Source organism: Gadus chalcogrammus, chromosome 18 (assembly GCF_026213295.1).
Source record: "Gadus chalcogrammus isolate NIFS_2021 chromosome 18, NIFS_Gcha_1.0, whole genome shotgun sequence".
In the NCBI taxonomy this organism is placed as follows: Eukaryota; Metazoa; Chordata; class Actinopteri; order Gadiformes; family Gadidae; genus Gadus; species Gadus chalcogrammus.
Window position 1 is genome coordinate 19,109,863 of NC_079429.1, and position 6,000 is coordinate 19,115,862.

A 6,000-nucleotide genomic window follows, 5' to 3' on the forward strand; every position below is an offset into this window, starting at 1 on the left:
CGGTAGGCCTACCACTGTCCTGCACCGACCCGATGTCAAGTGGACCGGGTTGAATTCAATGCGGCTCTTCTAACTGTCCTTCTCAACACTCTCTGATCTCACTAAAAGGCTAGCAGCAAGAAATGAAGGGATATTTAGAATAGAAAAAAAAGTGATTAATCGCGAGTTAACTAGGACATTAATCTGATTAATCGTGATTACAATTTATAATCGCTTGACAGCACTAATATATATATATATATTATATATAAAACCTATTTATCAAAATAGATTTTGTATGATGTATATTGAATCATCTTCCCTTCCTGTCTATGTGTGTGTAGGAACAGCGTCTGCTGATCATCCTCAGCAACTGCCAGTACCTGGAGAAACACACCTTTATCAACCTTGCCGAGCACTTTGAGAAGCATGGATTCACAGGCACAGAGAAGATCACACGGGTTAGTGAGGGATCAATTGGGTTGAATTGACCGCAAATTACCTTGAGTCTTTCGTCTTGTGTAGCGAAAGAAATGGATAAAAAATGCATTTGTGGTGATGACTGTAGGTTTGACCCGCTGTTTGCATTTGGAGCTTGTGGTGCGACCGGTGCTTCGTGGAAATCACTTTGGTTTAGATTGGTGGGAAATGCTCTGTGTGATGCTGCATGTATGTTGCCAATGAGATGGCATCGCTCTGCCCAGCAAGGGCATAAATATTAGTCATGTAAGTCACATTGAGCTAAAGGTCAGTTGAATCTCATTTCCACTCATCTTCAACTCCCATTTCTCTTCTCTCAAAACACACTCGTTGACACTGCACGTATACAAACCACACACTCAAACATTATGACTAATGGGGGATGAATCGCACAGCAAAAGTGAGTGTCTGTTTTGCCTTCTGGTAAAAGCTCATTTGAAAGTATTTATTTCATTTTGTAACCTAGTAACCTAACCGATTGATAACAATAACAAAGGGTGTGATTTATTTTTCAACAACGGGCCATCTCTGCCTTTTAACAGTGTGTGAATCAATGCACTACAAACCCAACATTAGAAGTGAAATATATCCACCAGTTGTTTCCTCATTGATGGTTGCTGCGGAACAAATGCAATAAAACGCATAGTTGGTCTTGAATATATTTGATGGTCACGTGAATAATGCATCTGGATGCAGTTTTATTGAATTCCTTATTTTATTTTTTTATTTATCAATTTGTTTTATCACTATCACAGCCTTCCTAAGGCTGCAGTTTCAGTCCTGCAACTATGGAAGTATCCTTTTAATGTCATTCCCTTGCTCTGCTGCAACATTCACAACCTAGATGGGTTCATTCATGATGGTTTAGGGTTCCTCCCACACATGGCAGCCGTATGAATGAAAAGGTCTTTGCCTCAAGCACGTCCTTTATGCTGCATCGAAGAGCCAGCGCTCAGTGAATGTTAACACACCGGGAGCCGGTGGGCAAACGGCACGCTGATGCTCTCTAACCCCCCTGTCTGTTGCCGCGGGAGCAGGCCAGCAGGGAGGCGGTGCGTGACCTGGACCAGACCTTGTTTGACGCCTACATCCAGAGGAAGTCTGACCCCATCGTGGGCTCCCTGGAGCCCGGCATCTACGCCGGATACTTTGACTGGAGGGACTGCCAGCCACCTACAGGTACGCCAGGGCAGGGCTTCCCAAACTGCCTGTGAAGAGACGCACGGCCCAGGACACACCAGGTGTTGTTTTTTTTTGCAGTAAAATTAGTACTTCATTCTGATCACAGATTAGAATGACCGAAAAAAACAGGCAACAGGCAATACCCTGCTAATAAAACAGTCTTACCCACTCCACAGTACACCCGAGGCAAATCAACTTTAACGCCAGACGGTCGATGTAAATGTCTGTGTTGATAGAATAATGTTAGAAATAAAACCAACCTTGCATATTTTTCAGATTAATAGATTGATCATTTTTTTTATCATAAGTTCACAAGATAAATAATTTAGTCTAATTTCAGTCTTCAGTAATAGCTCAAAGCGTGACCAACAGTTTGAATCCCAATAATCCCAAAATAAAATTTAAAAAAATTCAGAAGGGATCCTGTAAAAGTATAAGCAGCGGGGTGTCTGATCCAGCAGCCCCACTGTAACAGAAGACGGCACAGCCTGTGCCGTAAACAACAACTTGAAGGGGCGGAGTCATGCCTTTCCTGTTTCATTACGGACATATTTTAAACTCATTTGCACGAGTTAAAGAATCTTTCAGCAAGGCTTTGGTTGAGTGTGTTTCTAGAGAGGAAGGTCTGTCACGCCGTTTATTTGAAACCATTACGAAATGCTCCCATGCAGTTTACTACCATCGGCTGACTTTTTGTTCCACGATCACGTGCTTACAGGCCCTCGCTTACAGAGCCCCGCGATAGGAAATGAAACGTCCTGTTCCCCTAGATCTGAGCTCCTCTGAGTGTAGACTTTCATCTAAAGTGTGCTCCGTGACTCTAGTAGGTGGGGAACTTCTGGGCCCTGGGCTCTGTTGTGGTTCCTACCTGTTGTCATATCTCAAGATGGACTTCTTTTGTGTTGCTGTAAGGCTTAAGCCAAGGTTGCACTGAGTCACCACCTCCCCACATACACCATACCGTAGGACACTCCTGACCTTCCTCTGCTTTGTTTTGAACCTGTATTGTGGAAATTAGAGATGCACGTCCCTGTTTTGTGTGTGTCTGTGTATGTCCATGGGTGTTCCACCAATTCAGCCTGCGTGTGTGCATTTTTATTATTGCATTTAACAAAAGAGGAACAGTACAGGTGGATAAACCACAATTTTAGGATGTGATACTTTCAATTGAGTTGAGTTAGTCAGTTGAATAGCTACAATTCCACACCGTTTACCTTCAATAGATTTACAACGGCCAAAGAAAACAAACCTATATGTGTGTGTTTCTATCTATCTTTCTATAAGTATTACACTGGAGACCATGAACCATGAGTGTTCAGTATTTGGCTCAAAAGGGTCCGCCAGTAGTGTCCACAAAACAACGGGCTCCAGGGACATTATCTCTGTCTGTCTCCAGCTCTGGGACTCAGCATGCGTGTTTCTTCTGTCTTAGGTGTGAGAAACTACCTGAAGGAAGCGCTGGTCAGCATCATCACCGTGCACGCTGAGGTACCAGCCCCGCCTACCACAGAATGACCAGATCTCTAACACTCTGCAGTACTTGGGCTGCTGATTACAGCCAGACTTCACGTCAGCAGCCAAACGCTTCACTTAATCCGGTTTCGTCTTTGGATAATTTGTAGTTTTTTTTAGACAGACGATAGTGTCGTCATAATCAGCGGATATCAATAGTGTGTTTCATTACAACGCGTCAGTTTATTTTGCATAATATGTTCACACATGGGTGGCTTTTGTCTGTCTCTTTTGTGTTTTAAACATTGTGCTATACCTTTGCCCTCCATCTCAAATGTGAAACCTCATTCGCCTTTGATCCCTCCCTCTCTGTTACTGTCTCTTACTCGCCTCTGTCTTTCACTCCCTCCCTCAAACACATTCACACAGGTCTTCACTATTTCCAAGGAGCTGGTGCCAAGGATTCTATCCAAAATAGTTGAAGCGGTTGCCGAAGAGATGTGTCGTCTGATGCACTGTGTGCCCTCTTTCAGCAAAAACGGAGCCATGCAGGTATGAATGTCTCACACCACACACACACACACACACACACACACACACCACACACACACACACACACACACACACACACACACACACACACACACACACACACACCCACACACACACACACACACCTCTCTGTCTCTGTCTCTGTCCCTCAGAAACTACGCATTAGTGAGCGATAACCTATAACGTCTGAGTAACCCTACAGCACTTGCAGGGGCTTTACCTATAGCTTCTGGAAGTACCAGTGAATCTATATTTATCAGGCCTTTCCCCTCCGTCTCCATCAGGCCCGTCTGGAGCTGTGGGCACTGAGAGACGCGGTGGCCTGCTACCTGACCGCCGACAGCAAGTAAGCACATGTTCACACCTGCACACGTACACGGTCAAACATAAATACCACGAGCCCTGTCACACGCGCACACAGTCACACACACTAGCAAACACCATCATTTAGGAGTCTAGGACATGAACCGTTTTCACAGGTCCTAGCCGACACACAGTACACACAGTACACACAGTACACACAGTACACACAGTACACACACACACACACACACACACACACACACACACACCACACACACACACACACACACACCACACACCACACACAACACACACACACCACACACACACACACACACACACACACACACACACTGAACCAGATTGCTTTCACTTCCTGTTCGTAAGCCACCACCAAGTAATGTTAATGTGACTCGTTGTGCGCGGGCGAGCGTGCATGTGTGGCTTCTGCGTGTACGCCTGCATGCTCTCTGTGTTATGCGGGAGCATGTGTATGTCATGGACCCAAGGTTTTCGGCTCGCACAAGTTCTTCCCCATTTGTCTGTTTGGTGGGCAGTCTGCATAAAAGGCCCCATTCACGGAAGTCGGATGGCATTTTTCCGAGCGACTTTATTGAGAACAGAAAATGGGGTTGAGGCAGGACATGGCTTTTCTTAAAGGGGGAGGGTCTGTCGCGTTGGTTAGCATAGAGTTTAGCCGCAGCAGCGCTTAGCAGTTAGTGTAAACACGCATGGAGGTCTGCAGCATAGTTGACAATAGAGTCATGTCATTGGGCAAACAAAAATGTGTCAGAACCTCTTAATACTACGTAAGCACTTGCACATTTTTGTCTGCAAATATTTCCTACTGAAAGATACGTACATTGAATATTTTTTATTCTTGTTGGTCTAAATAATGATATGGAAGTGATTCAACTCGATGTAAACCGATTCGGGCCAATGCAAGAGAGCAAACTTTTCATTTTGTGGGAGCTTTAACAGCATAACTCTTTGTGTGACTTTGTAGTGCAAACTTCAGGCAGGCGTTGGAGCCTCTTCCTCAGCTCCACAGGGAGCCGACAAGAAGTGAGTTTCGCTTACCCATCCACTACATCATGCACACAAGTGCAAACACATTAAAAAAAAATAATAATTAAGTATCTTCTCCTTTCGTACATAACGCCTCCTTATGGTTAACCGAAACATGATTCTGTTTGACTGATTAAAAGTGTATTTGCATTGCTAGTCAAACTGTGAAATGCCGCTATAGTCTCTCTCTCTCTCTCTCTCCTCTCTCTCTCTCTCTTCTCTCCTCTCTCTCTCTCTCTCCTCTCTCTCTCTCTCCCTCTCTCTCTCTCTCTCTCTCTCTCTCTCTCTCCTCTCTCTCTCTCTCTCTCTCTCCCTCTCTCTCCTCTCTCTCTCTCTCTCTCTCTCTCCTCTCTCTCTCCCTCTCTCTCTCTCTCTCTCGTCTCTCTCTCCCTCTCTCTCTCTCTCTCTCTCTCTCTCCTCCTCTCTCTCCTCCTCTCTCTCTTCCTCTCCCTCTCTCTCTCCTCTCTCAGGTCACAGGAGGAGCTCCTCAACACGTCAAGTGGCATGCAGCTACAGCTCCTTGCTTCCAGCCCTCTCTGTTCAGCCCGTCAAGAGATAGAACCACCAGAACATGTCTCAACTTGCTCTGCTCCACTGATGTGCTTACGGGCAACGCATTCTCACTATAATCTCTGCAATGTATCGATGTCACCCAGAATAAATCGAAATCAGTCCCTTTAACAAATCGCCTCTTGTTATTTCCGAAAGATGAAGCCATGATGCAAATTATTGGAGACCACTCATTTCCCTAACTTTCATTTTGCAAGGACACGAAAACCAAAATTAACTCGAACCCTAGAATATTTTGGCCACTGTTCACTCTAGCCTGTTTCCTCAGCACTCCGTTTAGGTTTGGATCTCCGGCATTATCTGGTTACAAGGGTCCAAACTGTTTGTAATTCTCATTTCGCTCTTTTCCATCTCAAATGGCCACCATGATCTGCTCGTCCATCAACTGACAATTCAAAGCAAAATACGCCTTAG

The 6,000-nt window shown here is 45.0% G+C and overlaps 1 pseudogene; it reads left to right on the forward strand.

Moving 5' to 3' along the window:
* LOC130371059 (exocyst complex component 2-like) overlaps positions 1–6,000 on the forward strand; it is a 28,299-nt pseudogene that overhangs the window by 21,497 nt on the left and 802 nt on the right.